Source organism: Leptidea sinapis, chromosome 28 (genome assembly GCF_905404315.1).
Source record: "Leptidea sinapis chromosome 28, ilLepSina1.1, whole genome shotgun sequence".
Lineage (NCBI taxonomy): Eukaryota > Metazoa > Arthropoda > Insecta > Lepidoptera > Pieridae > Leptidea > Leptidea sinapis.
The window spans coordinates 4,526,416-4,543,526 of record NC_066292.1 but is presented as its reverse complement, the minus strand read 5'-3'; the positions used below and the strand labels follow the sequence as shown (position 1 = coordinate 4,543,526).

The 17,111-nt window shown below is 33.5% G+C and overlaps 1 protein-coding gene across 1 annotated transcript in view; it reads right to left on the bottom strand.

Annotated features, from left to right (window-relative positions):
* The window catches only part of LOC126973095 (DNA N6-methyl adenine demethylase), a 138,745-nt gene that overhangs the window by 25,759 nt on the left and 95,875 nt on the right, over window positions 1-17,111 (bottom strand). Inside the window, exon 2 of the mRNA XM_050820227.1 lies at window positions 6,008-6,025. The gene's annotated coding sequence lies outside the window, so the exon portion shown is untranslated. The remainder of the gene's footprint in view (window positions 1-6,007; window positions 6,026-17,111) is intronic.

Genomic DNA, 17,111 nt, shown 5'->3' with positions numbered 1-17,111 from the left:
TCCATTTCTTTTCATATATCATAGTAATAATACAATTTATAAATAAAGTGAAAAACAAATCACCATATTATTGTTTATCTGGAGCAGGCGAAGGTCTCCATACCTTTGATCTCGTTGGCACATCACCAACACATTAATTACAAGTTCTATGATTTTAGGATTCGTTTCAAATCGTTTTGTTGATATTTATGATATACTAGCCGACGCGGCATACTTTGTTTTGTCGAAATAAAAATATGATTTTGTATAAATTTTTAAAGAAAAGTATTAGAAAAAATAATCAACGCTCCTAGATTCAGTAGCTATGTACATAGAGCGCTTGTTGTTCCAAACAACACATTGAGCAAAAGAGCGTCGGAAGTCGTGAGTATTTATCATCATATGAAGCACTTTTCGTCCTATTTTTATGTTGTTGTTTATTTATTTTATTTTATTTATTTATATGTTGTTGAAAAACTTACAGATGAGCTAATATGTAAAGCTAGTATGAAAAGTGCCATGAGATTTGTAAGTTTGAAATAGAACCTAATTACAAATGGGCGATGAAGAATAATCCAGCCAAGTTTGAAAGCGAACAGTTGTTTAATACGTAGTGGTTTTTTTTATGGAATAGGAGGACAAACGAGCGTACGGGTCACCTGGTGTTAAGTGATCACCGCCGCCCACACTCTCTTGCAACACCAGAGGAATCACAAGAGCGTTGCCGGCCTTTAAGAAGGTGTAATCGCTTTTTTTGAAGATACCCATGTCGTATCGTCCCGGAAACACCGCACAAGGAAGTTCATTCCACAGCTTCTCAGTACGAGGATTTCGGCTATCTCCGTTTTTTACAAGATATTAGCTATCATCTGTCAATCTATCAATGAGTGCACGTTTCATACAATCGAGAGAATCGCTTTTTCTTGGAGAGTATCGCTAGGCTGAGAACACAGCACATTGAAATATCGCTTTCAATTTTAATTATATTTTGCAAAACATCAATCGATTTGTAGTTGTCATGGAAACATACAAAGTTACATTATACTAGCGTACAGATGACCTGACAGCCTAATAATGAATAACCAATTGAGAGAGAGAGAGAGGACTATTTTAATATTCAATATACTAAGGAGCTAATTAAAAGCTTAGGTGACTGTTTAGGTCTTGTCAACCAAAATCGATTACAGTAACAATAACCCCCTTTCTTTTTCTATCTTTTTGTAATTTTCAAATTCAAATTCAAATATTTTTATTCAAATAGGATGTGACATCACTTATTGAAAGTCAAAAACTATCACCCATTCCAAAATGAATGCCTCAGACTTGAGAAGAATGGGCGCAACAGACTCAGCGGGCTTTTTTTTCATCGAATAAATATGTTTACAAAGTAATATTGTACAATTAAACTTATTTTGTTAATAGCCTGATGGCGGTCACTCCATTCCCAATCTGTGGTATCAATCAATGCGCATGCCTATTTGAAAGTAATTATAAAATGAAGATGAAATGATAAATCGAAAATTGTAAAACAAACATCCTTTATAAAGTCGTTTGATGCAAGAGATATATACGTACGTCCGCTTCAAAGTGTAAGTTGACATTGAAATGTAATTGGAAAGTTCCGTCCTGACTGATGTTATGTTTTGTCTCAATAACAATAGAATAATGTTTATTAAATAAAATTGAATTACATCGTTCGATGGTAATAAATGTTTTCAAAATATACACTAGCTTTGTCCAAACATGAGCTTGTAATACAATATGCGTAGTTATTCTATTAATAATTATTAGTTCTAATTAATTAACTTGCCAGGGTGAGTGAGTTAGTTGGTTCATTAATTTTTTTTAATGAAAATAAGCGACGAAACGAGCAGGATGTTCAGCTGATGGTAATTGAAACGCCCTGCCCATTACAATGCAGTGCCGCTCAATATGATTGAAAACGTCAAAAATTCTGAACTGCACAACAATTGCACTCGTCACCTTAAGACATAAGATGTTAAGTCTCATTTGCCCAGTAATTTCCGAAACACGGTAAAGCTTACAAATTATTGCTTCACGGCAGAAATAGGAGCCGGGTTGTGATACCTATAGTCTAGCCGGCATCCAATGCAAAGGAGCCTCCCACTGGTAATATATTATGTGGCTCAAAAAGCAGAGTTGTGTTTCAATACTTAATCGGTAGTCAAATGTGTTCCGTCACTGTTTAGCTGTGCATAAAAGAGACAAAATACCCTGGATCATGGGTTACGGATTGAGACGCCCGCGCCATCTGGAAAATGGACCTACAAAGTGTTTTTTTTTTCTGAAGACGAGAACAAACAAACATTCAAACGGGTCTCCTGAGGGTGTGTGTGACCAATATTATCTTTTATTATGATGCCCGGGTATATATAACCACGACAAAGCTGCAGCGCTCAAAGTTTCCTTCTAAGGGAACCAACAGAAAAGACACTTTAAATGAAACCCATGATATGGGTATCATATGATAGTTTGCTGAGAAGACTACGAATAAAAGCATTTCGAAAAAAAATCTAATAAATAATTCAAAGTTTTGTAGAGCTTGTAGGGGCGTAGCTCACATAAACAAGAAGAATTTGAGTTACGTTAAAAGCTTTGAAATAGTTTTAAATATTGAATAAAAGCTTGCTTAGTAAATAATTTAATTAAACTTAATTTGTCACGTAAAAGCGTTAATTTTATTTTAAACTGTTTTTAAGCTATAAAGTTTTCTCGACACTTCTAACATTTTTCAATATCAAGTCAAAGGTTTAAAAAACAATTCCTTTAGCATTTATGTTTATCAGAAGTAAATTTGAATAATTGGAAAATGGTTAATAGCGTCAAATCATAGAAGCTTTTAAGAACATCTTTGTGGTTGCAGATTTGTCCTAGGTAGAGACTTATGTGGGTGTGAACGGAAACCTCTGGTACCTACCACCAAAGCATCTCAGATGGACTTACATTATATATATTATATAAACTATATAATATAAATTATCAAAAAAATATCTATTAAATTGTTGATTAAGATTTATATTGTGCGGTCTGAGAGTTTTGTCCAGCTCTTGCTGCCAATAGTCGAAAATCGCACAAAAATAATGTTAGCTGAATTATTTATATTGGATAATTACTAGAATAGTTCACAATAGTATATTGTCTTAAGCCGGCGAACAAATAGTGGTCTACTAATAGGCATGGCTTTTCATATCGTTACATGACTTCTCATAATTTCACAAAAAGCTTTCACAAAACTTGTTTGGAAAAGGAGGCAAGATGGTGGAGTATGACGTCATCAGCTCTTGCGCCGGGTCCGAGCGGCAACGTCGCGGGAATTATTAATGTTTTGTAAATAGGCGATTGTCGCAGGACAGAGATGCGCTTATACGATAGAGGGAGAAGGAATATGTGTCAAAAATAAACTAAAGGTATTTGAAGCAGTTAGCTTTTGTATTATCTTTATGTATTTGACATTGTTTTGATATTTATTTCAGATCTGTAATAAAAAAGTTTTAACTGTTGATTAAATTACGTTATAGGTTCATAATCGACTTTGTAGGGTGACAGAAGTTTAATACATATCACGAACAACCAGACATAAAATGTAGGGAAATATTTTGATAAAAATAAATGTACAAATATTTGTGTAGTAAATACTAGACGCGTAGGTAAATACTCGTCTTACTCTGATTTTAGTAGGCATAGAAGCATGATAGAATTGATTGTATGAGAAGAAATAGTTTAGATTAAGTTTTCTACTTATTAATGGGGATGATATTAGAGCACTGACCTACATCAATAATAATAGAAATTACGATGTTAAATAAGAAAAAGAGAATCACCTTCCTGATAAAAGATTCGTCTTTTAGATATATTAGGAAAATAGATCTTATATAGATGCAGAGTAGCGTAGAGTGTTTAAACGATATGTTGTGACTTGTGACTAGGTATATCCCGACCTATTACGATATGTTGTCCGGGGTCCCGGACCCGGGGTCCACTCACTTGAATAATTTGAAATCGAATATATAGATAGGTATAGTATAAGGGAGTCTACTGGACTTCAGTGTCAATATGCATCTAGAAAGGTAGTACATATACTACAGGTGATGATTTTACAGAGAAGTAACATTAAATACTTATAATAAATAACCAAAATGTTTGCAAAAGTTAAAATATCTCAAAAATAAAGAGGGCAATAAATAAATTCCCAACTCCTAGTAGAAAACGGAAATTATCAAATCAAACATTATTTAAATTTTTAAGTTTTGAAAATTACAACTATGTAAATTAACTGTTTTTTTTTTTAATTTTTCAAGGGCAGTCTTTTCTGAAACCTTTCGAGAATAGGTCTAAGGAATAAAAAAAAATGAATGAATTAGACACAAATATTTTTTGGAAGAAATTGAGCGATAAGAAGGAAGGTAAGTTAGGGGGGGTAATGGGGGGATAGCGAGGTCACCGACCCATCGACCGACCCCGCTCTCGCCCCGCCCGTATCGAACCTTACCGGATGTCAAGTGTCTTATTTATATTACAAACATTAGATATTTTTTTAGTTTTAATAAGACTTTTGTATAGTGAAGGTTTGGTCAATGAGAGATGATGGTCAAAGATACTAGAAAGTAGACTTATAGAGTGAATGCATCTGGATATGCTGAAAGGTGAACAGAAACTTATCGAAACGAGGATTTACTACTAATTTTTTACGGAAGAAAGCTTGTATGAAAGGTTTTTTGCCCTTTGAAGAGCCAGGAATTTATGTGAGAACCGTAATCTGTGATCGCCGCTGTGGGTGAAATAATGTACTATGATGGTGGTAAGAAATCCTTAAGGAAGAAATAGTGGTTGTTTAGGGGTTTTTTCTAATCATTATTGATGAACTACTAATATAGGCCATCGAAATAGGAGCAGACTAGGCAATATGGATCAGAGTGTTTAAGGATAAGGAAATGTGAAAAGCAATAAGTGTAGATGAAAATACAACATACACAAGTAAGTTGAGACGTTTAAGTGTTTTTGTTGCATAACATATTGTACAAATACAATTTGAAATTGTCATTTATAAGTTTCAGTTTTAAATGTCAAAGTAAAAATAGCGTAAATGAATAATTTTCTTATTATTGTTGCTGAAAATATGTGTTGTATGTGTAGTTGTGTATCGACGCTTTACAAAAGTGACTGTTGTACTAAAAGAGGCCATAGAGGGCGACTCATAAATAAAAACAAATGTTGTAAAATTTTATAGGTATTCATTACGATGTTTTGAAAATGGGTTGATGTAAGCCAAAAAAATATTTAAAACTTTTTTTTATGTTGGACTTACAAAAGATAATAATAATTGTAGATAACTAATTATACAAACCTATGATTTAACATGTTTTTGTTTGTTATTAAATCTTAATCTTAAACAACACTTTAAATGAGCATATAGGTACGTGGGTTCTTTAAATTAGCTACAATACAGCAATAAGTTATAAAAACTACCTGTACAAGTTTGGACACTGTCACGTCTCGACAGTCAAATAAAGCAAAAAAAGCAGAGAATGACCTAAATAGACAAGAAACACTCTAGAAATGACGTAAATTCATCAAGAGAGGCATAAGTGTATCAGGAGGAATAACCCCAAATATGGATAAAGTCAAGGATATGGAGACACATCTATTTAATGGTAGATTTGCACAGATTGCCAATTATGATGAGTACCGGTGAAATTCACAAACTGAAGCCGAAACGTGGAACCCATCTCTCTACTAGCCTGGCATTCGTAAATCAATTATATACATACACAAAATGCTCGAATAACATTTACGAACTAGCGAGCAAGACTGCAGACAAACAACCTCGAAAAAGTCAGAAGTTACATTAAAGTTATAGTACATATTAAAAGAATAACTTGCATGTTATATTCATCTGTATAGCCACATGCAAATAACTAAATGAGAGCTATAAAGAAATAAAAATAAAACAAACTATAAGTGCAAAATGATAACAAGCCTGTGATAACAGTGAATACATAATATTTACCTTGATGTCTTGTAAGACCTGCAAAGAAGTGAATACATATTAGATTATAATATTCAATGAAATCGAAAATTATTATCTACAAATATAAATAATTTTCATTGGCCATTTCAGCATTCAAATTTCTTCAGTATTAATAATTATACAACTTAAATAAACCCATAACTTAAATAAGACTTTAATGAGCTAAGGTTGACTCTTAATTAAAAAGTTATTTAACGACACTTAAATTTGTTAACCGTTATTTTATTAAGTTCATATTGTAATATTATTTGTAACCGTTATTTTATTAAGTATTAACCGTTTATATTATAATATTATTTGTACTTCTATTAAGTTTATGCATTTAACTGAAATAGCCAATGAAAAACGTGTTTTCAACAAGTAACTTATAGGTCAATAACAATTTACTACAGTACTTCTCAATTATTGTAGTTCTGTTTTTTTTTGTTTTTTTTTTTTTTTAAATGAATATAAGGGACGATGGTAATTGATACGCCCTGCTCATTACAAAGCAGAACCGCTTAGGATTCTTGAAAATTCTGAGCGGCACTATCATCTTTATGTCTCAAGGTGATGAGCGCAATTGTATTGCCGCTCAGAATTATTGGGTTTTTAGAGAATTCTGAGAGGCACTGCATTAGCGGCAGGGAGTATCAATTACCATCAGCTGAACGTCCTGCTCGTCTCGTCCCTTACTATTATAAAAAAAGAAAAAAAGTACCCTCTATAGATCTCCGCCTCAGAAACTAGAGGTATTGCCCAGAAACTTTTGCACAAGAAAACTTTTTCTAAGCGTCTTATTGTCTCGCTAACCTTTCCTCAATCTCTCAACTCTTCGGAAAGGGGAAAAGTTCTCGCTACCAATAATTCGAGTGTAGATTGATACAGAGGTCAGCGTCCTCTCCAACTGGCCAGCCGATCTCGGGGCAGGTCAGGTTTGTTTACTGCGAATCACTCAATTGCTTCACGGCTTTACTTACGATTACTTCTAACTTCTTATAATATTGATAAAGCTGTTTATTTTTAAGTTCCAATCAATTGTACTAACGGATTTGCTAATTTAACAGTGACAAACTTTATACTTTGTCTTATTTAATAATTTATTGGTATTCAAATTGTACAATTGGTATGTAAAATTCATTAGCCTAGCAAAGAAATTATCGTCTATAAAGTATGTTTAGAATTGCCTAAGAAACATCTTAGCGAGATGTAAAAGGAACTGTATAAATATTATTTATACATATTGTACTGTTAATATACGTAAAATAAGAAAAAAATCTTAGATTAAGGATTGGTCACCAATGCGCTCCAACTAGATACCGCACTACCTAAGAACAATAGCTACTTTATTACGGCAACTATTAGATGCTTGTGTGCGTGGCATCTTGACACTCAATGGCATCTTTCAAATTTTGTTACATACGCTTCGTGTTATTTTACATTGAAATGAATAAAATACAAAACACTGATGAAATGTGATCCCAGTGTATTTCTCATTTCTTGTAGTATTATTTTCACAAAGTTTTATTACGCAACCCGGCATTTCAGTTTCAATTATTAGCAAAGATTAACAGAACATGTAGCACCTCAACGTCACACATTGTTCGAGACTGGCTCTAGTACGGCCACTTGGGCGTAGTATTAGTTGGCGCACTTTGAAACTACGTCTGCGGTATCTAGTTGGAGAGCAGCGAAGACCAATCCTTAATCTAAGTTTAAAATATTATTATGTATTATTAATTACTTACTACTTAATAGTTGTTTTAAGTATTTAGTTAAGTAAATAACTAGTAAATATCGCTGAAGTATGTGTAAGCTAGGTATCATTCAAAATAACGTAGTGCAATGTGAAATTTGTAAAATAATGTGATGCTATTCGCTACAGACGTGACAGTCTGTTAGATGTCTACACTTATCCCTCGCTTTGAGCGCTGTGAATCCTAACAAAAAATCCTTTATAAGTGAGACTTTTACAGTACATACATACTAACGAAACATATGCAGAAAAATACTGAAGGATTTCGCTTTTGATTCATCGTATGTACCATGTATGTATGTATTCGTGATGAAAACAAAAGCTCTCTACTGTTTTAGGCTTTTAAACATAATGTACCTACTTATTATATAATAATATATTAAGATGACGGTAGATTATAAAAACATTTTTAAATGACAGGTGAAAGACGTATGCAACCACAATTAATAGATATATACATAACAAAAAGAAACTCTGAGACTGTAGAATCTTTCGTTTATTCAATTATTTAACTAAATTCGGAACGCAAATGTCGGTAATCCAATTATTCCTATTCGGGTCATAGAGACTATCACAAAAATTCAGTTAGCGACAGTCTCATTCAATTCCAAGTCTTGTTTGTAGTGGGTTAGAGTTGAATATAAGCGTGGCGCGGTATTGAATGGTAATTTGTATTGAGATATCCCTTGGCGATATCTGTGAAGGATGGCATGGTGTTGCCAGACGCAAGTTCAAGGGTTCAATGTTAACAATCCCGGGAGCTCGCGGCGAATTGAGATTGTTTGTAAACACTACTTTGATACTTTTTATACTATCTTTGTGTATATTGATAAGCCATAAAAATGTATCTTTCTTAAATTATTGAAATATAAATGAAATCTATAACGGTTCGAAATCACAGCATTTGCTTTACTTTTTCAAGAAACATACTACAACAAGGGTTAAATAAGTATTTTGCTGTTTGCAAATACTTTGATATTAATATAAATGATTCTAATAAAACTAATAATTTTGTTATTGAAAATTATTTGAGTTAATATTTTACTATAAACAGGACTTAAGCATGCTTAGAGATTTGAGCACGTGAAATCTACATCTAACCAACAAAAAGACAAAGTGACGTCTTTGTTGCTGAATTAATTAATATGCAATAATACTTATAAACTATGTAAAATGTACAAACTATAAGCTATTTATCGAAAAACTGCCTCAAAGTAATTCGAACTGAAATTTCCCGGAGCTCCGCTGCGGTTAAAAGGCTTATTTTGAGATAACAGTTGTCTATGACATTTCAGAATTATTAATGTCATGCTTTTTATGGCTCTCGAACAGCAGATGTAATGGCGACACTCTGTCTACCTAGTTTCACCTGCACATTGTAATTCCACTCATCCAAGTTGACATTTTAAAACACAAAGTAGGTATAATTTTATATTGCATCATATTCCTTCAGAGAACTTGTTTTCTATTTGCCTATAGCTTCTTTAAATGTAGTTAAATATTTAATTAAAGTATTTAGCGACAGGGTAGGCCATAAATTTCGTTATTTAATTCACTTATATGCCAATAAACACAATATATTCTAACTTCGTCATCTCAGATATTACCTCTACTAATTATTAGACCTGAAGCTTTTTAGCAACACATTCAAATTAATTGTATAAATTTATTAGAACTTCTTCCAATTTTATTCCATACTTCCTTTATAAATCTCTCCACTTAACTGTAGCTTTTCCAATATTAATAAATACATATTTGACAGCACAAGCTTATAACTCACTCAACTATCAACTTTCGCAAACTATTTCTATGTATATAAGTAAAGTTCCTTTCTAGAACTCGTAAATACATCTAGATTAATACGAATTTCTCAGGAATCATTTCTTTTTATGAAGATAAGGACGAGACGGGCAGGACGTTCAACTGATGATAATTGATGCGCCTTGCCCATTACAATGCAGTGCAGCTCAGGATTCTTGAAAAACCCCAAAAATTCTGAGCGGCACTATAATTGCGCTCGTCACCTTGAGACATCAGATGTTAAGTCTCATTTGCCCAGTAATTAATTCACTAGCTACGGCGCAACTAATCATATCTTCAGCTAGATAATTAGATGGTGTATTCAGACTGAATGCTGGTAAGTTAGCTAGCTACCAATGCGGTGAAAATACTGAGCTAGAGAAACTTAACATTTTATTTTAACTCATTTGGGATTTCCTGAAAATTTTGGGTTTGCATGGCACCAGATGAACGGTTTGTTCGTCTGTAACTTCTAAAATCATCTAAATAACATCATTACTCATATTTCTTATATAAACAAAGGTTATGACAGAGTTTAGTATTTAACCTAATAGATTCCTCTGTAAAGTGTCATTTATTTTGTGATTTCTATCCTTCTTAAAATAATTAATAACACTGCTGTGAATATTAAACAATTCAACATGTTCCATTGTTAAACAATAATGCAAAGTTTATTTCCGATTAGAAAGCTGTAGGGAAAGTGTGTTACATATTAATATCGACCCACATTCAAAAGCTTGTGTTATTATGAGTTATGAGCTCAATTGTTCGAACCGTTAACTTGAATCTAAAGAAGTTGAATTTATGACTGTTGATCAACAGTGACAATATAAGTTTTGTTTGCTTTATGGCAAAAACATACTTCATTAATGTCAGAAATGAATTAGATAAGATAACTTTGTATTCATTTTTTTTATGGAGAAGGAGGTTTCTCCTCCGAGAGTACGGGTCACCTGGTGTTAAGTGATCACCTCAGCTCACATTCTCTTGCAACACCAGAGGTGTCCCAGGAGCGTTGCCAGCCTTTAATTATGCGCTTTTTTTTAAGGTACCCATGTCGTATCGACCCGGAAACAACCCACAAGGAAGCTTACTCTACAGCTTTGTGGTATGTGGAAGAAAGTTCCTTGAAAATCACACTGTAGAGAACGCCACACATCCGGTGAGGATGATATTCTAATTTGTGGCGTGTCGTGCGAAGGTGGAATTCGGCGGCAGGAATCAGGTGAAACAGCTCTTTGGAACACTCCCCGTGATAAATGCAATATAAGTTTTTTTTTCTGAATGAGTAAAACACAGAGAAGATTTCTTAATGAGTATAAGATACTTTACGCCTTATTAAATAAGGATTTATTTTTTTAGTGTTATGAATAACATATAACACATAACATTAAGAATTTCTATAAGGTCCCCGATGACTAAAAATTCAAACAGAATTTAGAAGTTTCGAAAAATTCAAGATAATTTTAACAGAAGACAAAACTTGCGGACATTTCGTACTAAACAAAATAACACGAACAAATTCAATCGTAAGCGATGAATGATTTAAGCATTTGTAAGCAAATGTGTAGGTGTAAGTACATGAAAGAGTATGTCCTACAAGTACGTTTCGAGTGGTCGGCAAATTGTAGTTGATACGAGATGTAAACTCAATTACCGGCGCCCGTCAAAATTCACTGAATTAAAATTTACTGTCCGACGTAAAAGCGAGCAAAGGCAGACACTTTTTATGTTTGTTTCGCTTTTATGAAGTACGTTTCAATATCTAAACGTTTACACCTTTATCATTATAATCTTACTGGACAAGACGAAGATATTATATTGTAGAATCTATATATATATTACATATGAGAATTTATATTATATTAGAATATAGATGTTTGTTTTCGAGTCAGTGATGTTTGTATGTATTTATGTATGTTTAAGTAAGTATATTGTATTAAATATATCGCTGTCTTGTACCTACACGCTATGCATAGTTTGGATCAAGACAATTCGTGTAAAAGTGTGTCAATATTATTAAAAAAATAAAAATAAATGAAACTCTTATATAATTTATACGGCTAGGTAGAGTCTCTTGCTGTTTGTCAACCGAAAAAAAACAGGAATATTGGTTTAGTGTGCTTGACAAGCTACGTCTTACACTTGCGATTTGTATGACACTTTATGTTAGTGTGCGTGAATTGCTCAAAATAGAGATTAGTTCTAAAGTCTATTTTTTTCGATGTTTTCACAGCTGTCTATCTAGACGTATAGATAATCTAAGCTGAAACTAATGAATAATGTCAATAGAAAAAGCTGGATATTCAGAGTACTTTAAAACATAACACCATTGTAAATTACTATTTGATTGAAAAGAGTGGCCGTTGAGTTTCTTATATGTTCTTCTCACGAGTTCAACTTTTTACGAATATATGGTAAACTCAATAATTTAAAAGAAATATTTATAGTGACAATTCAAAAGCGCTTAGTTTAAGCCTAATTGAATAAAGTTTATTTGACTTTGATTTAATATAGCTTATTAATTAATGATTTATCAAAATCGATTTGAATAACGAGAAATGAGAAGTAAGTTGTCTACAAAAAGAATCTAATGGGCCGAAAGTTAAAAGAAAACTTTTTCAATACTAAATACTGGGATAAAGTACAACATCTTGTATGCACGCGGGCAGTCACTCGGGGCCGTGTATGCGCTCAATAGATATGGCGAACGAACGAATGCTTACCTAGTTCCTCGCCTAATTAATGAATTACCCACTGATGTACGGAACTGTATAAATCCTCGTAATATTAAGAAAAAACTGAAATCATACTTTTTAAGTCACTTAAAATAAATATATTTACACAATTTATCTAACTGGCACTAATATTCTGTAGTTAATGTACCTAGATTTAACTCTTTGTTAGCATATATTACAAACCCGTGTGGTTTTCTGATGCTAGCTTTAAGTATTTTCTTTTGTAAACTTTAATGTAAATAAATAAATAAAAAAAAAATAGAAATGTCGAAGAGCCGAAGATGGGTACCTACAATCTTCAGAATCAAAATTCTGTAGATCTATGAACATCAACCAGCTTTATTTACAGATAATGAGCACAGTATACAGATCGAATCAGAGAATAGAATAATAAAACCTTAATCGGAGAATCGAAAAAGCTACAATTACATTTTAGATTTTCCCGTCAATTGCGGCGGAGCGAAATCGTTTAAAAGTTGATAGAAGTTCTCGCTTCACGATAAAACTCATGCAGACTTGTGTAAATAATGAATATTGTTTACATATTTAACGTAAAATGTGCAGAGCTTTCCACGTATCCAATTATTGTGTCTGAAGTTGACTCAGTTGTTGTAATGTATTGAATTATCTTTTTATACGTGTTTCTATTTGATTTGTTCGTAGACTAGGCTTTTAAAGACGCTTTATCTACACAAGTGTAAACATCAAGATAAAGATTTCTTTAAAGTGAAAAGACGCGCTGAGCACTTCTTTTGTACTTGGATACTGAATGAGACTGAGCTGTCACGTTATATAACTTTCGTTCGGGTAAAGTCGGCTCAAGACGAATTAGAATTAAAAATCATCAGAATAAAAATTAGGAAAGCGGTTGATCCTAAAGGCCATCACTGCAAATTCCTGCTAATTGTTTACCTAAATATATAATTTGTATTATTTTAAGCTCTTCGAGCTCAAACCACCTTTCGACTCACCATCGAGGGAATAGTCAGGGCAGCTTCCTCGGACCTCAAAACGTCAAGATCTGATGAAAACTTCGCGAATTTTCCTTTTTTTTTTTAATTTTCTTACCGAGAAGTTAATAAATGTTAATGCTTTATAAGTATAGTCTAAAAGTGATTTGTTTCGTATTATTAACATTGCTTTGATAAAGAACACAATATTTATTATTTAATTGAAGTTGTTTCCTTATCTTCATGAGGGTTAGGTAGTTTATACACACTTCTGGCGTGAACCGATTTCAGTTCGTTCTGATGCTGACCTTTCCGTACACTTTTAATCACTTTTTAAATTTATGCAGGTTACCTTTTTTATGAGATAATGTAACGTGACTTCCAAGACGTTCATCTGATGGTCAGTAATACGCCCTGCCCATTACAATTCAGCGTCGCTATTGTGTTTGTCACTTTGATGTTAATTAGGTGTTAAGTCACCTTAGCTTAGTAATTTAACTAGCTACGGCACCCGCCATATTGCTGCCTAGCAGGCATCTCATGCAAGGAGTTCTCTCACTGACAAAATACTTTATTACTGATGATTATTATTACAAAACCCTTGACGTATTCTTATGGATTTAAAGACGACCTATTAGATAGGGGCTATTAGGTTTGACCTACATTTTTATTAGCCGAGCCGACGTACACATTTCACAATATTTTTCTGATAGTAGCGAGTTACGAGTGTGCGTATCGCGTGGTTTTACAATCGTTCACACCACGTGTTGGTTGTTACAGGAAGTACGCTAGAACGCTGAAAAACGTTCAATGGAAACAGTGATGGGTTTGTTCGTCTAATGTTTAGTTATATACTGAATATGATTCTACCGTACAGGATATAACACTATATGCATTGCTTAAATACTTTTGAGAAAGGAACACTTTTTAAATTTAAAAGGTGGCCATTTTGTTCGCCATCTTGGCTTTTGTAAAATGTAATAGCGGCCAATGTGTTGCGGCTTATGAAAAACAACCTGGTTACTGACGGACGGACAGAGAAGTATTTAGTAATAATCCCGTTATATGCCTGTTGGGTAGGGAACTCTTTAAATTATACACTTATAGGATCACTTCGTAGGTCATTTGCCATACTGTCTATCTGTCAATAATCAAATTCCCATGAATGAAATTTACATCAAGTACAACTGCACTTTTTTCTAAATCAAATAAATTTATAAATTAAGGCAACCAAACATATGGTCTTATATTTAATACTCAATAATATAGATAATTTTTAGATTAAGATTTTTATTCTTTAGTAATACTTGAAGGAAATTGTATGAAATGCCATTTTCTCATTTAATACTTACATGACATACTGTTGGGCTAAAACTGTTCACCACGACACAGGTATGGATTGTAAAAGTGACTTAATTGTTTTCAAGCTATCACGTGAAGTAAGCGCTGAGACTTTGAGCACGGCCTTAATTTTTTTCTCCGAAAATAAACATTGTTTACACTAGATAATATTGGTTCGTAATATCATAAAAATTTGACGTCCACAGATAACAATCTAAGGATTTCCAACATGAGTATCGACAATTTAAAATTCGTTTAAAAGTAACAAGTTAGATAAGCCCAAACTGGGACAGATAACGATATCTCTGGTCCTGCCCATTTCTATTTACTTTATAAGGTAAACAATGTAGTGATAACCACAGATAACATTTTAAATGAAATGAATAAATACTTTTTATTTCCAAAGGATTTACGAAATTTGTCAAGCCGATTACTAGCACGAGTCAATAAGTTGTTCGTAGCCAAGTTCGTTAAAAAGTCAACGGAACACCATGTTAATGCAGCATCATGTTAATTACTATTCAGTTAATATTACACGCATTTTATAACCTCCTTAAAGTTTTTTATTTTAATTTTTTAATTTTACTTTGTAACTGATAATTTGAATGATGATTTGAAATTCATAAAGTCTAATGGTGAACAAAGTTAAATTTTTGTATCACAAGGTACCCATGTTCTCGAAGTTACCCATATCGTATCGTCCCGGAAACACCGCAAAAGGAAGCTCTTTCCACAACTTTGTAGTACGTGGATGAAAGCTCCTTGGAAAACGTAGAGGACTGTTAGACATCCAGATAATGGGGACGAGATCTGTCGTAGACACAAGCCTAGAGTTTTGCTGGTTACGTTTGACGAATTGTTAATGTTATGGGCGGATGATACTCTGGACGTCAGCTGGTGATATCTACTCGGTTCATTATTCATTCCCAATTCTACAGTGGTTGAGTACAGTTGACAATGAAAATGGCGTTGACACGGCTCCGGTTTTTATTAGTGTTTTGTCCGCTTTAGTGGGCTGAGAGATCTATGTGAACACTACAAGGACACTGCCAGCCCTTGTGTTTCATCCTTTGTACTTCCGTACTGCAGCATCTCCCCCAGACTTATTGCTTCCAGGAGGTGCTGGCTCTTTATAGCGTGGAGTGCAATATATTTCGTTATACAATGTGACAACTTGTTTCATGCTTTTCTCGACAGAAATCTAGAGCCTGGGGTTATACTGAGTCCTTTAGTAGATTTGTATCGATGTTTGTTTGGTCTGCAGAGTCCAGTGATTGTCCTGCATATAATTTTATGAAAGAGTGATACTAGATTATGGTTGTCGTTGCTATAGCTTATGTACGGCAATGTATTTTTTTATAGTGCTAGACTGGTAGAGTTTCTTTAGCAGCTTCTCACTCTCAGAGCGCCATTTATTTCGGAAGCGGAAGTATTTTGAGAATATGAATATAAACGTGGGCTAGCATTTGGTTTTTCCGAACTTGAGTCTCATTCGGTCCATTGAGCGTGAAGAATATAACCTTTAATTAATATCTGATCTCCATCCAACGATAGCATATTTCCTAATTATTTTTATTTTTAACCTTCTAGAATATGTCTTTGAATGTTATTTGCCCTCGGCTATTTCCCAATATTTCTTGCTCTATCATCAGAGTAGAGTTAGATAGAGTTTACCAGGCGGAGGCACTTTTGCACAGGATGCCGGCTAGGTTATGGGTACCACAACGGCGCCTATTTCTGCCATGAAGCAGTAATGTGTAAACATTACTGTGTTTCGGACTGAAGGGCGCCGTAGCTAGTGAAATTAAGTCAATTTAGTGCTTGGGAAAATGAGACTTAACATCTTATGTGTCAAGGTGACGAGCGCAAATGTAGTGCCACTCATAATTTTTGGGTTTTTCAACAATCCTGAGCGGCACTGCATTGTAATGGGCAAGGTGTATTAATTACTATGAGCTGAATGTGCTGCTCGTCTCGCCCCCTATTTTAATTAAAAAAAAAGATAGAGACGATGTGAACAAGAAAATACATTGCGATAATTGTTTATGCTGTTTTGCCTGCCACTGCTTAAGCAACTTGATGGTTTTTATTATTTTAAATCCGAGAATTGGAGAAAATTATTACGTACATATTGCACTTCACACATATTTACATTTGATAAATAACCACCCGAAAATGCATGATTAATGAAAAACATGTAGAAAGTGTCTTAAACTCAGTCTACAGCGAGATACAAATCCGTTACCGAAATATTTTTTATATTAAAATAAGCAATCCAACGTAAGCCGTAGTATTAATATAATAACAGTTATGAAGGTACATTTAAAATACAATTACTAGTATTGCTGTCTCATTGCATTGTTTCAGTAAATTGCACATAACGACCTGTTTCCTAGCTTTAAATTATAGGTTTTGTGTGTTCGGGCCCATTTTCTAATACTATTATTTGCTGGCAATGACTATTTTCTTATTTATTATGTTTACAAAATTGAAGTATAGTATAACCTCAGCTGTGAGAC